At 50.3% G+C, this 15,746-nt stretch overlaps 1 protein-coding gene across 1 annotated transcript in view; it reads right to left on the reverse strand.

The window, feature by feature from the left end:
• PEX7 (peroxisomal biogenesis factor 7) overlaps nucleotides 1–15,746 on the reverse strand; it is a 1,199,560-nt gene that overhangs the window by 18,271 nt on the left and 1,165,543 nt on the right. The gene's annotated exons all lie outside the window — the stretch shown is intronic.

Here is a 15,746-nt window from a genome sequence, read left to right on the forward strand (position 1 = left end):
TGTTAATACAATTTCTGCTCAAACTCCTCAGGTTGTATCTCAACGTAGCAAACCTTCAAATTGTAGACAAGATTGGAAAATATCTGACAAACCTCTCCAATGCTTCAGATGCGGCTCTAAATCCCACTTAGCTAATGCATCAAATCGTCCTGCAATCAATAAACAATGTTCCAATTGTAAGAAAATGGGACATCTTACTTCTGTGTGTAAGTTTAAATCTAAAGTAATGTATCTAGATTCCGTTGAGTCTGAAAAATCTCAAACACATCACACTACAGTCAATAAGATTCTACTTTCAGTAGATATGTTGGAGTTGGCAGATGAATCTAACACAAGTGACCCTGTTTGTGATGTTAAAATTGGTGACATTCCAACCAAAGTTACGGTTGACTCTGGTTCGCCTGTAACCATTCTGTCAGACAATTTTTTCTTTAAGGAATGGAAAGAAACCAAATTGCTTCCCCCTGACATTCGAACAGTGGTCTTTGGTGGTCAGGAAATTGATATGATGGGCTATTTCACTGATGACAGCAAGACGGAGGTGCTGGTGGTAGGGAGAGCCCAGTCTGCCTGGTCGTCGGCGTGGTGGCCCTCCTGCCTTGGCCCCACCCCCACTCCGTGCCTAGAGGCGCGCAATTTGGGGGTGTGGTTTGACGTAGGGCTCACTTTTGGCCCCCAGATTAATCGGGTGGTGGGAGTCTGTTTCGGGATCCTGAAGAAGCTGAGAAAGGTCCTGGACTTACTCCCGCTGGCAGCGCGCCAAACCCTGGTTCATGCCCTGGTAACAGCTAGGGCGGACTATGGGAACCTGTTATACCTGGGGGCGCCAGAAAAAAGTATGGCCCGGCTGCAGGTGCTGCAGAATGCGGCAGCACGTCTGATACTCAGGCTGCCAAAAAGGGCGCCTTCCAAGGCGGCCCTCCAGCAGCTACATTGGCTCCCTGTGAGGAGAAGAGTGGAGTACAAAGCTCTCTGTACCTGTCATCGTATATTGAATGGCAGGGCGCCCGCCCCCCTGACGAATTTGATCAAAGCGTACATACCTACACGGTCGCTGAGATCAACAGGGAGTGGCCTACTGAAGACCCCAAGAGTTAAGAAGGCCCGCATGGGTGGCAGGTCTTTCAGACACTTGGTGGCAACTAACTGGAACAAACTGCCTAAGGACCTGCGTTTGGAACCTGATGAGGCCAGATTTCGGGCAAAACTAAAAACCCATCTTTATAGCAAATAATGGCCCGTGCTGTTTTTGTGCTCCCTGTCATCTGCCTACTCCCACTTTTAGCGCGTGGACACGCCGGTGTGCGTAAGCGCAGCGCTTAATAAATGTCCCAATAATAATAATAATAATAATGACCTTAATTTTCAAGATAAAATTATTAATTCTAAAATGTATGTAGCCAAGAAAGGGTATAACATACTTGGGTGGAAAGATCAAGGTAAGTTTTGTATGGTTTGAGACCAGGAACTGATAATCCCATTTCTTTAGATAATTATATAAACATTAATTCTTTGCTTTCAGAAGAGCTTTCTTTAGAAGACATTCTTGACAAACATAAAAATGTTTTTAGTGATAATCTAGGCTCAGTTAAAGGATTTCAACACAAAATCATACTGAAACCTGATGCAGTTCCAGTTGTTCATAAAGCCAGACATGTCCCATTGAGAATCAGAGACAAACTGAAAGCACACCTTCTTCAACTGTGTTCTGATGGAGTAATTGAACAAGTTGATTCTGCTTTATGGGTTTCTCCAATAGTCGTGGCACTTAAAAAGAATTCTGATGAAATCAGATTGTGTGTGGATTTAAGATACTTGAACAAAAACATACCAGTTGATTGTTTTCCTCTTCCACCGTATACAAGATATGTTGGCTCAATTAAAAGGTACGAATATCTTCTCTACTATAGATTTAAGGGTGGCCTACCATCAAATAGAGTTGCATGAAGAGTCCAAAGATCTTACCATCTTTAACACACCATTTGGTGCTTACAGATTTCTAAGGATGCCCTTTGGACTGTCTTAAGCAGCCTCAGTTTTTCAAAAACTCATGTTTCAACTTTTTGGGGATATCAAACATGTTTTGGCCTACCAGAATGATATACTGATCTCAACTGATTCTGTGTGTTGGACAGGCCACATGACGGGCCGCTCTCCCCCGGCTCGACCAGGCCCGAGCCCAGTCATACAAGCACCACACACCACCATTGTACGTCCTACGTCCCCTCAGGGACACCTGCCCTCGAACATGATCACACCATGGGCCCGATCCACTGCCGACCCATGCGCTCAGCCTGGGCCGCCATCTTGGACACTTCATCACGAGGCCGCCTGGCCCCCGATCGACCTCAACCCTGGGCCTAGCCCGGCCTCAGACATTCCGGCACCACCCTCCACCCAGGAGGTGAGCGAGCTACTTGGCAGGTCAATGGGAGAAAGAGGTGTCGATGGCTCTCCCCCGGCCAGTGCCGCTCGCCCATCGCCTCCCCGGGCGCTGGCTCCACCCCCCCGCTGGGTGTCTGGACTCCCTCATCCCGGACCTCCCGACCTCCAAGTGCGAGGGTCCGGACATCAAAGCCCGCCAGCCCTATAACTGGGGCAGCTCCAGAGCAGGAAGGCAGTTGTATCTTGGAGTCGAGAGACGTAAAGAGGAACTCACCCTGGACGGACTACTGGCGCTGCCGTAGCTCTGTCCTGTGCACCATCGTCCTGCCTGTTGGCGCTGCCACAGCCGTCGTAACCTTCATCCTTCATCGTCGTCCGGATCTGCTGGCGAGGCCGCGGACCGTTGTAACCGTCATCTGCATCGGGACCTGCTTGGCTTCTCCACGGCCCGTCGACCATCCGTCATCCATCCCGGGACCTGCTTGGCTTCTCCACGGCCCGTCGATCATCCTTCGTCCATCTCGGGACCGGCTTGGCTCCTCCACGGCCCGATCAGCAAACACACCGAGCTCGAGGATTGAGAGCTATTTAACTCATTGGCAACTAAGACTGTCCCGCTACCCCTTTTTCCTCAACCAGAGATCAGAACCGAGGGGACCCCTGAGTCCAGACCTCCTTGTATCATATCAACGTAACCTAAGAATTGCCTATAAAGTCTCGTTAACCTTCAATCTTGTGTGGTGTCCGTCTGTGGGGGGGGAAGTTACTTATCTGTACAGTCGTTGGAGACGGCTCTCCCTGGAGACCTCTCCCCGTAATCTCGGCCGACCCTCCCGGTCCGTCTAACATTGGTGGCAGCGGTGGGATCCGAATCACCGCATAACGTACAGAGAGTAGCTCACCCCACAACGAACAACAATGTCAACTAAAGAGAGCGGATCAACTGAGAAGTTCCAAATGGAAAAACTCGAGGAATACAGCCATCGTGAACTAAAGCAGTTCTGCATCGAACTAGGTATCGCTACCACCGGACTAAGTACCAAGGACGATTTCAAGCATGCCCTAGAATCTTGGGCAGAGACCGGGGATGTCGAAGCCCCTGAGCAAAGCACCGCGAAAAATACCAGCACGGGCCCTGAGGGGCAAAGAACCAGTCTCTCGCAAGACGAGATCCAAGAAAGAGAAAAAGCCCGACTACACGAACTCGAAATGGCCCGACTCAAGATGGACATAGAACTCAAATTGGCCGAGCAAAAAATAAACTTAGAGCACCTTCGCCTCCGAGAAGAAAGAGAGGAGAAACAGAGGCAAAGGGAGCTCGAGGAAAAAAAAACTAACGTACGAGCACGAGCGGAACCTAGCCGAGATCAACCTGCGCAAACAGAATAAAGAGTTAGGGGTGCCTGACCGACCGTCCACCCCAGGGACCACGGAGAAAAAAGTGCACATCCCCAAGGATGTGGTCCGAGAATATTTTCGAGAAGACGACATCCAGCAATGGTTTAAGGCCTATGAAATCGCGATGACTGCGCACCGGATCGATAGAGCCGACTGGGGAGCCGGCCTATGGGGCAAATTCCTTAATGAGGGCCGCGATACTCTGTTACAGCTCCCAGACCACCAGATGACCTCCTACGACCATATGAAAGCGGCCCTCCTCACCCGCTATGGCCTCACGCCCGAGATGTACCGTCAGCGGTTCCGAGACTGCACACGCATTCCAGGTACAACTTGGGTGGACTATGTAACGTACTTTAGCAGAGCCTTCGAAGGCTGGATCAGAGGGAACAACGTCACGACCTACGAGCAGCTGTTCAATCTGATGGTATGGGAGCATCTGTCCAACAATTGCTTCATTGAACTACGCCAACACCTCCTCGACAGCAAGTTAACCGATCCCCGGCAGCTCGCAGCCGAAGCTGACCGGTGGGAGATCACCAGAGTGGGCCGGAATGGGTCCTACGAGCAGAACAGGAACAACAATGGTCACCCCCGACCCAGAGGAGGAGGAGGGGGCCAAGGACGAGGAAGAGACAACACTCCGGCCGCCCCCACTACCAGCACCACCCCCCCGGCCAACCGGGGCAGCACCCCGGCGCGACCGGGATACAGAGCCAATGTTACATGTCACCGATGCCAACGAGTCGGCCACTATGCAAACGACCCAAGCTGCCCGCAGTATCAGAGTCCAAGACCCCGCCAGGTGGCCGCCGCGGCACTAGGGGAAGAACGGATCTCCGAGGAACAAGAAACAGACGAGCAAGAGTATCAAGAGTGGGAGCCAGCAGCCATGACTCTCGCGTGCTTAGGGGGAAGAGACATGGTCCCGCGGGTCCCCCTACCCGCTAACACCCAGAAGTACAGCCAATGGGTGAGCATCAATGGACAACGGGCCGAAGCCCTTCGAGACACCGGGGCCAGTGTGACAGCCGTCCGCTGTCATCTGGTGACCCCAGAACAATATCTACCGAACATTCTCTGCCCTGTACGATCCGCCGACAACTCAGAGAGTCTGTGTCGGATGGCCTGCGTCCCCTTTGAGTGGGGAGGGGTCTCCGGCATGCTGAAGGTAACGGTCCGAGACGACGCCCCCGTGGACTGCCTCCTCGGAAATGACCTGGAAAGCTCCCCGTGGGCAGCCGTGGAGCGAAAAGAACACTTGGGGATGTTGGGCGTCCCAGACTGGGCGTGCGTCACCACCCGGTCCATGGCCGCCCGTGCCAACCCTCACCCCGAAGAACCAGAATGGCCGGCGCCACCGCCCCCGGTCGCCCCCGCCGAGACCCCCGACCATGGTATCCCCCTCGAACTTGCCCAACCTTCCGACCTTGCTAATCTTGACCAGTGGGCTCAAGAAGGGGGACCCACACAAGAACAATTTCGTCAGGAGCAGGAGACTTGTCCCTCCCTTGAGGGACTCCGACAACAAGCGCTCGCCCAAAGCGCAGGGGATACCTCCGGAACTCATTGGGTCTACTGGGACAATGACCTATTGTACAGCGAGCAACGAATCGCCGAGCTAGGGGCCAACCGAGTACTAGTGGTGCCCCTCCGCTTTAGAGACTTCCTGCTAAATCTGGCCCACGATGTCCCCCTGGCAGGGCACCTGGGACAAGATAAAACCTACAGCCGCCTAGTGACCCACTTCTTCTGGCCAAAAATGAGAAACGATGTGCACCAGCATTGCCGATCTTGCCCCACGTGCCAAGCCAGTGGGAAGAGCGGCCGCAAATTAAAGGCCCCCCTGCAACCCTTTCCAGTAGTCACGACCCCATTTGAGAGGGTCGGAATAGACATTGTGGGACCCCTAGACCCGCGTACAAGACAAGGCCATCGCTTCATCCTGGTACTAGTGGACCACGCCACCCGCTACCCTGAGGCTATTCCTCTCCGGACCGTGACAGCCCCAGTGGTCGGCCGGGCCCTGATGGGGATCTTCTCCCGTGTGGGGTTCCCCCGAGAAGTCGTCAGTGACAGAGGCACAAACTTTATTTCCAAATATATGAAGTCCCTCTGGCAACAGTGTGGGGTCACCTACCGCTTCACGACCCCCTATCACCCCCAAGGAAACGGACTTGTTGAGCGGTTCAATCGCACGCTAAAAGGGATGATCGGGGGATTGGAAGAGCCCCTCCGTCGCCAGTGGGATGTGCTGCTGCCGTGCCTCCTCTTCGCCTACCGGGAGGTCCCACAGAAGTCCCTAGGCTTCAGCCCATTCGAGCTGCTCTATGGGCACCCAGTACGGGGGCCACTCAGCCTGATCAAAGAAGGCTGGGAGATGCCTCCGGCCAAGAGTCCGCCCGATGTCTTCCGGTACCTCCTCACCCTCCGCAACCAGTCCCGAAGGTTCAGAGACCTAGCAAAAGCCAACCTAGAGACAAGTCAAGAGGACATGAAGAAATGGTATGACCAGAACGCCTCATCTATTGAATTCGAGCCGGGGCAACAGGTCTGGGTAATGTCCCCCACAGAACCGTGCGCTCTCCAAGACAAATGGACGGGACCCTTCAAGGTAATCGAGCGCAAGGGTCCTGCCACCTATCTGATCGATATGGAGTCCGCCCAGAATCCGCTCCGAGTCCTCCACACCAACAGACTGAAACCCCACTTTGCGCGAACAGAACTCAGTCTCTTGATGGCCACAGACAATGGGGTTGAAGACGACTCCGAACCTCTCCCTGACCTCTTGCGGACCCAGGAGCAAGACGGCTCCGTGGATGGGGTCCGACTCTCGGAGTCCCTCACCAGAGAACAACGCCACGAGTGCCAAGCCCTCCTATCACGATTTGCCAGTCTGTTCTCCCTCACCCCAGGTGTCACTTCCTGGTGTGTGCACGATGTGGACACCGGAGACAACCCTCCTATCCGCCACCGGGCCTACCGCGTACCTGATCGGGTACGGGCCTGCATCCAGGCGGAAGTAGCTAAGATGCTCACGCTCGGGGTCATCGAGCCCTCAGACAGTCCATGGGCCAGCCCGGTCGTACTGGTCCCCAAAGCGGCCGCCCCCGGAACCACACCAGAACTCCGGTTCTGTGTCGACTACCGGGGCCTGAATGACGTCACCAGAACGGACGCACACCCCATCCCCCGGGCAGATGAACTGGTCGACCGAATGGGCGCTGCCCGCTACCTCAGCATCTTCGACCTGACGGCAGGTTATTGGCAGATCGGCCTCACATCCCGAGCACAAGAACGTTCTGCCTTCTCCACCCCCGATGGCCACTATCATTTTAAGGTCATGCCCTTCGGCATGAAAAATGCCCCAGCGACTTTCCAACGGCTCGTCAACCAGGTCCTGGCGGGGCTCGAAGAGTTCAGCGCCGCCTACCTGGACGACATCGCTGTGTACAGCCACCATTGGACCGAGCACCTCCACCACCTCCAAGCAGTACTACAAGCCCTTCAGCGAGCTGGCCTCACGATCAAGGCCAGCAAATGTCAAATTGGACAAGGGTCGGTGACCTACCTCGGACACCAGGTGGGAAGCGGCCTAGTGGCCCCTCTACAGCTGAAGATTGCCGCCATCCAGAACTGGCAACCCCCTATCACTCAAACTGAGGTGCGAGCCTTCCTGGGCCTCACGGGCTACTACCGAAGGTTCGTGAAAGACTATGGTACCATCGTGGGGCCTCTCACCGAACTCACATCAAAAAATCAGCCCAAGAAAGTGAATTGGACCCCAGAGTGTCAAGCGGCATTCGAACAGTTAAAGGCCGCCATGTGTTCCGCTCCTGTGCTCCAGGCCCCAGACTACAGCCGGGAGTTCATCGTCCAGACGGACGCCTCCGACCAGGGCATTGGGGCAGTCCTGTCCCAAGTGAACACCGAAGGCCTTGATCAACCGGTGGCCTTCATCAGCCGGAGACTCCTACCCCGGGAACAACGCTGGAGCACCATAGAAAGGGAAGCCTTCGCTGTGGTATGGGCCCTCAAGAAGCTCCGGCCCTACCTTTTTGGCACCCACTTTCGGGTACAGACTGACCACCGACCCCTGCAATGGTTGATGCATATGCGGGGGGAAAACCCAAAACTGCTACGCTGGTCCATCTCCTTGCAAGGTATGGACTTCACGGTTGAACACCGGCCTGGGTCCGACCACGCCAACGCGGATGGCCTGTCCCGGTTTTTCCGCCTCGACGAAGAGAGTCCCCAAGAGGATGGGTAACTCTCCCCGCCTTCAGCTGGGGGGGACGCATGTTGGACAGGCCACATGACGGGCCGCTCTCCCCCGGCTCGACCAGGCCCGAGCCCAGTCATACAAGCACCACACACCACCATTGTACGTCCTACGTCCCCTCAGGGACACCTGCCCTCGAACATGATCACACCATGGGCCCGATCCACTGCCGACCCATGCGCTCAGCCTGGGCCGCCATCTTGGACACTTCATCACGAGGCCGCCTGGCCCCCGATCGACCTCAACCCTGGGCCTAGCCCGGCCTCAGACATTCCGGCACCACCCTCCACCCAGGAGGTGAGCGAGCTACTTGGCAGGTCAATGGGAGAAAGAGGTGTCGATGGCTCTCCCCCGGCCAGTGCCGCTCGCCCATCGCCTCCCCGGGCGCTGGCTCCACCCCCCCGCTGGGTGTCTGGACTCCCTCATCCCGGACCTCCCGACCTCCAAGTGCGAGGGTCCGGACATCAAAGCCCGCCAGCCCTATAACTGGGGCAGCTCCAGAGCAGGAAGGCAGTTGTATCTTGGAGTCGAGAGACGTAAAGAGGAACTCACCCTGGACGGACTACTGGCGCTGCCGTAGCTCTGTCCTGTGCACCATCGTCCTGCCTGTTGGCGCTGCCACAGCCGTCGTAACCTTCATCCTTCATCGTCGTCCGGATCTGCTGGCGAGGCCGCGGACCGTTGTAACCGTCATCTGCATCGGGACCTGCTTGGCTTCTCCACGGCCCGTCGACCATCCGTCATCCATCCCGGGACCTGCTTGGCTTCTCCACGGCCCGTCGATCATCCTTCGTCCATCTCGGGACCGGCTTGGCTCCTCCACGGCCCGATCAGCAAACACACCGAGCTCGAGGATTGAGAGCTATTTAACTCATTGGCAACTAAGACTGTCCCGCTACCCCTTTTTCCTCAACCAGAGATCAGAACCGAGGGGACCCCTGAGTCCAGACCTCCTTGTATCATATCAACGTAACCTAAGAATTGCCTATAAAGTCTCGTTAACCTTCAATCTTGTGTGGTGTCCGTCTGTGGGGGGGGAAGTTACTTATCTGTACAGTCGTTGGAGACGGCTCTCCCTGGAGACCTCTCCCCGTAATCTCGGCCGACCCTCCCGGTCCGTCTAACACTGTGCAAGAACACTTAGAAAAACTCTATCAAGTCTTAGGGATTCTTAATAAATTTGGCATGACAGTTAAGAAACAAAAATGCAAATTTTTGCGTAACAAAGTAGAATATTTAGGTCATGTAATTTCTGACACTGGCATGTCTCCTAAACATGATCTGTTGAAAGCAATTCGGGAATGAGCTCAACCTTCTGACAAAGACCAATTGAGGTCATTTTTGGGTTTGAGCGAGTACTATTCTCGATTTGTACAAAATTTTGCCCTGATTAGTGAACCTCTGAGAAACTTGACTAGAAGTAATGTTAAATTTATGTGGGGCAAGGAACAACAATCTTCATTTGAAAGTTTACAACGTTTGATAATCAATGCCCCTGCACTCAGACCTTTTAATGAGGATTTGTTGTCATATATCACTGTGGATGCCAGTAACTCTGGTCTAGGTGCGGTGCTTAGTCAAATGGTTGATGGTGAAGAAAACATAATTGCGTTTGCTTCAAGAGGACTTTCATCTTCAGAGAAAAATTACAGTACTATCGAAAAGGAAGCTTTGGCTTGTGTTTGGGGTACTAAACATTTTTCAACTTATGTTTGGGGCAGAGAATTCGTATTCATTTCTGATCACAAACCTTTATTCTCTATTTGGAATGACAGAGGGTTGGGAAATGGCAGTCCTAGACTTGTACGTCTTTTTTCCAAATTGTATGATTACAATATTTCCATGAGACACATTCCAGGTGGGAAACATTTCAAAGCGGGTTTTTTATCAAGATGTCCTATTTATGAAAGCAACATTGAAACTTTTTTTGATGACAAAGAAATGGTAGTCAATTTGGTTGATGCTTTAATGTTAAATACTGATACCATTTCTGAATCGGTTTGCTTACAAGCTGCTGCTTCTGACACTTGCCAAACTGTACTTAAGAAATTCATTTCATGTGGCTGACCAAGAGAAAATCAAATTTATAAAGAACGTGTCTCCTTCTCAAAAGTCAAAGATGAATTGAGCATTGAAGATGATTTCATTTGAGAGGTTCTTTTCTTATTCCCCCTGCTATCATTAGGAACAAACGTATCTCCTTCGCTCACAAAGGTCACACTGGGATTACCAGTACCAAGAAGAGGTTGCGTTTGCATTACTGGTGGCCGGGAATGGACATTATGGTTGAGACTTCTTTAAATAGTTGTCACGTGCAGAAAAATCTCTCCATACTGCTATTTCTCCTTTGTGTCCAGTCAATTTCCCTCATAGCCCTTGGGAAAAACTTGGGATTGATTTTGTTGGTCCTATTCATGGTCTCAATCAAGGGCATGGGTTCATTTTATCTTTGGTTGATTATCATTCCAAATGGGTTTCTTATAAATTTATGAGAGATCCCAATACTGAGAATGTGATTCAGTATTTGATACTACTTTTTAGATCTGAAGGATTACCGTCTTTCTTAGTGTCTGATAATGGAGTACAATTTGTTTAACACAATATAAAAAGTTTTCTGCAAAAGCATGGTATCAAACATCTTACGACTGCCCTTTATAGCCCACAGGGTAATGGTCTTGTGGAAAGAGTGAATCGTATTTTCAAAGATTCGATTCAATTAGCATCATCTTCAGGATTAAATGTTCAAGAGGTTGTTAGTGACAGACTTTGGTCGTACAATAACACTCTTCATGCTACCACAGGAGTTACTCCTTTTGCTATGCTGAGAGGGAGACAATTGTTTAATGAACTTTCTCCTCAATGGGTTATATCTAATACTGGTTCTAGTAAGAGCATTCCATCTTTAGAACAAATTAAAATCAAGGTTGAACATTCTCAAATGGTTTCTAAATCCACGTACGATGAGAATAAACATGTTAAAGATGAGGTTTTCAATGTTGGTGATAAAGTTCGCATAAGGAGACCATTTAAAGTTAGGGATTCTAAATTCTATCCAGAGCCTACTGTTGTTAAAGTTAACAAACACTCAGTTATGGTTTCTGGAGGAAAATGGTGGAGCAAGAGAAATGTGGCTAGAGTAAAAAAAAGTTGATTGTAATTTTAGGTCATCTAATCAAATTGAAGATTCTCGAGTTTCAGGTTGTCTTGATGATGTCAAATTTCCTTTTAATGATGTGACATCTTAGTCTGCGCCCGTCCGCGCCAGACACGCGCCTAGCGCCAGAACCCCTGGCCGGGGATCCCCAGCTAAGGTAAGCCGCGTAATTTACGATCAAAAAACGCTGCTGTCCCTGCGGGGAGGAGGCAGGACTTCGAGATGTGTATGCCTTGAGTTCAACAGGGGTATGCAGGACTTCGCTCAGACACGCCCCAGTTGCAACAGGACAATTCCAACCATTTACATGCTCCCGAGCAGGTCCATTGCTATTTCAATCGGAAAGAAGCTAGAGAGCGAGTCAGTAGATGTCAGATGCCTTTTGCTCAATGCCATATCCCTAGTTAAACATAGCTGGGAGCTGGCGGAGCTGATACAGTATAAGGAATTTAAACTAGCCTTCATAACCGAATCCTGGACAGATGCAGCCTTGGGCCGGACATCGTCAAGGCCACCCCTCCTAATGGTTGTTATGTTCAAAATAGGCGGGGTAAGAGAGGTGGCGGTCTAGCGATTCTCTACCACAGCTCCATTAAAGGGAATTTTCAGCCAGTGGCGGCCGAAACGGGCGAGGCCTTGGCATTTAATCTCATCCTGTCCAATCATCAAGCCCTGAGGGGCTGTTTACTTTATAGGCTCCCTGGGACCAAGACCCCGTTCCTTGCGGCACTAGGCAGTTTGCTGTGGGAGGCCGTTTGTGCTAAAACCTTTACAGTCTTAGGGGATTTTAACTTTCACTTAGATAACAGCTTAGACCCTGACACACAGGAGCTTCTGGAGATGATGGATGGTGTTGAGTTGAAACAGTTGGTGGTGGGCCCCACCCACAAGGCCTGGCATACCCTCGACTGTGTTTTTTCCAATCATCCGGATGTTGAAATCACCTCAATCTGTCCGGTTCCCTGGTCAGACCATACCGCAATTTGTTTTAACATCTCCACTGCTACTCCCGTTAGACTGAGGCAGGCCAGGAAACCAGCTAGGACCAGCAGGGAGTGGAATAAGATAGAGGGATCTTCCCTCGAGGACCTTTTGGGATCCTCTATGATAGCTCTCCCATTAGACGTGGATCAAGCGGCTGTAAACTACTCCAACTGGATGGACCATGCTTGCACGCGATTAGCACCACCCAAATGTCGCCTTTCTACGCGCGTGCGTCCTTCGGCCCCTTGGTTCGCAGAGGAGATTAGGGAACATAAGATCATCTGCAAGAAATTAGAACAGGTCTGGCGGAAAAACTACTATGAGGCCGATAAAAAGAGACTTAAATCTGGATTGGCACTCTAGAAAGATTCGATAAGGAAGGCAAAACGATCCTATTTCACTAGCCATATCAAGGAGGCTAAGAATTCGCCAAAGGAGCTCTTCCAGGCAGTCTCGATTTTGGCAGCCCAGTCAGGAACTATGCGATGGCTTAGCAAAGTTCTTTCTATATAAGGTGGAGACTATCTTTAACTCGCTGGACGGTCAAGTCAGGGCCAACTTGCCAGCTGCTAGCCAGGAGGTCGAGTCGGTCAACATACAAGAAGGTAGGTCCCGGTACCCGTCCCATTTAAGTGAGGAGGCTGCTAGGGTTAATACACAGGAGGGCAGGTTCCTGAGTTTCTCCCCAGTAGGCGAGGAGGAGGTAAGGAAAAGGCTGTTGAGCATTAAATCAGGCTCTCTTCGAGACCCTTGCCCGGCGGCTATTGCAAAACTAGCGGCGGCCCCCATAGCCACCACACTAGCCAAACTGTTTAACATCATGCTGGAGGCTGGCGAATTTCCATCCTGCTAGAAACAGGCCTCAATCCTACCCCTACTTAAGAAATCTAACTTGGATATCTCGGACCCAAACAATTATCGCCCCATTGCTAGGCTACCTTTACCGGCCAAGCTAATAGAGGGAATTATGAATAGTCAGCTCAGTGCATTCCTAGGGGCTGTGCAGGCCTTGGATCCATAGCAGCATGGATTCAGAGCTGGGCATAGCACGGAATCTGCCTTAATCAAATCAACGGAAGACATCAGGAAAGTGCTGGACGCAGGAGGTAAAGCCGCCCTGATCCTGCTGAACCTGTCAGCGGCCATTGATGCGGTCCACCATGTAATTCTGGTGGACCGTTTGTTGGCCTGCGGGATCCAGGGGAAAGCGCATAAGATCTTGAAAGCTTTCCTCTCTAACAGGAGTCAGGTGGTGGCTTTGGGGGAGTTCGAGTCAAAACCTTTCGTGCTCCCATGCGGGGTGCCTCAGGGCTCGTCCCTGAGTCCTACCCTGTTTAATGTTCATGTTTCCACCCTAGCGCCAGTCATTCGATCCCATGTGTTTGAGTTAACATCTTACGCAGATGACACGCAGATTGTGGTGTCACTGCTACCTGGGAGAGAAGAAGGTACTGCCAGCAGGTTCAAAGAGTGTATGCTAGCAGTCAGCAATTGGATGACAACGAATTGCTTAAAATTAAACTCGGCTAAAACCGAAGTGCTATTGTTTGGTGCCAGAGATCATTTCTGGACCCCAAAATGGTGGCCGGACGAGATGGGCGTCCCTCCTTCCCCAGTCTCGAAGGTTAAGAACCTTGGGGTTCTGATGGACGACAAACTGAAATTCAGGCCCCGTTAATGCATTGTCATCAGTCATCCACCTCATGCTGAAGACAATACGCAAGATCCTGCCCTTTTTGCCCGATGAATACAGGAAAACAGTGGTGACAGCGCTGGTCTTGTCACGCCTTGATTATTGTAATGGCCTACTGCTCAATGCCCAACAGCGCCTACTCAATAAACTGCAGGGGCTGCAAAATGCAGTGGCCGGCCTTATCACGGGCACTCCCAAGTTCGCCTCCATCTCTCAAGAGATAGCAAAGCTGCACTGGCTTCCGGTACGAAAACAGATTGCCTTTAAGGCCCTATGTACAGTGTTTAAGGCTCTTAGGGGGTTGGGCCCGCCCTGCTTAGCCCAGTACTTTCATTGGTACAAGCCTGTTAGACATCTAATCTAAGGTCAGCTGATCAGGGGTTGATCGTGATTCCACGAACTAGGAAAGCTCGATGGGGGGCAGAAGCTTCTCGGCGGGGGCAGCGAGAGGTTGGAATGCCCTACCGCTGGTCTTAAGATAGGCTACAGAGCTAATGACTTTTCGGAAACTCTTTAAAACATGGCTTTTCGTTCATTAATTCCGGGCTGAGTCAGGGGAGCGGTCATTCAGCGCTAGGACACCGTCTGGTAACAGTGCGCTTTATAAATGTCATAAATAAATAAATAAATAAATTCTCATATTCAAGACAATGCCTTTGATGATTCATGTACTAATTCTTCACATATTTCATCATCACAAGTTCAACCTACTGTAAGAGATCAATTGAGTTCAGATACATTGCACCACTCCTCTAGTGGGATGTCTATGGAGAGTGCTGATGACAATTTATCTTCCTTTTTTTTATTTATTCCACAGTATAATCAGAGCAAAAATACATCTATCCATTAAATTTTCACTTCAAACATGCACATCCATATAGTCAGCAAAAGGCCCCCATATATCCATGCCAATCTTGCGTTTCCTCACCCCTTTAACCGCATACAGACTAAACTCAAGATTAAATAAACTATACATTCTATTCCTCCATTGAAAAAAAGATGGAGCTTCCGATTGTAACCAATCAGCCGCAATACATAACCTTGCTACATTCATAGCAATAAATATTAAATGTCGATGTTTAAAGCAAGGACCACCCCTCCTAAATTGCGAATCAGACCCCAACAGCATAATTGCAGAAGTTATAACAATCGGTTTACCAATAATATCACTTACATTTTTTTCGAGATTAGCTATGAAGATTCTCAAATGTCCACAGCTAAAGAAAATATGTAGCAAATCTTGCATTGTCAGTACTACATCGGAAACATTTCCCATCATGTCCAGGTTTCCACTTGGCCATATATGCCAGGGTATAATATAAATTAAGAAAAGTTTTATAGCAGTGCACATGCAGATTGGCAGATAATAACGATTCCTTTGACAGTGTGATAACATAATCTAACGGTACATTCTCAACCCTCAGGACTTCAGACCATTTATCAGATTTTTTCTGTAAGTCATCTTTTCTATATGCCAGCAGTAGCTGATACACCTCCCCAATTTTTGCCTGTCGTTGTGTGGCGTTTATAGCTAAGTTAGAAGTAAGTACAATCCTTTGTCGCATCATAAAATCGCGAATTTGCAGATATTTAAAGAATTGTTGTTCGGCAAATTGAACAATCGGGACAAATCAGCATAAGACATTAATACACCATCTGTTCCTATAAAATCCCCCAATTGGACAATCCCTTGTACACGCCACCTTATAGCCACCACATCCCAAAAAATAGGAGGTAAGAGTTTTATAGCATTAGTTGGGGTATACCAAGATATTTTCCCCACTTGACATATTTTGTTGACTTTTTTCCACACATTAAACGCTGATATGAAAACCTTAAACCTGGTCCGT

This window comes from Lissotriton vulgaris, chromosome 6 (assembly GCF_964263255.1).
Source record: "Lissotriton vulgaris chromosome 6, aLisVul1.2, whole genome shotgun sequence".
Classification (NCBI taxonomy): domain Eukaryota; kingdom Metazoa; phylum Chordata; class Amphibia; order Caudata; family Salamandridae; genus Lissotriton; species Lissotriton vulgaris.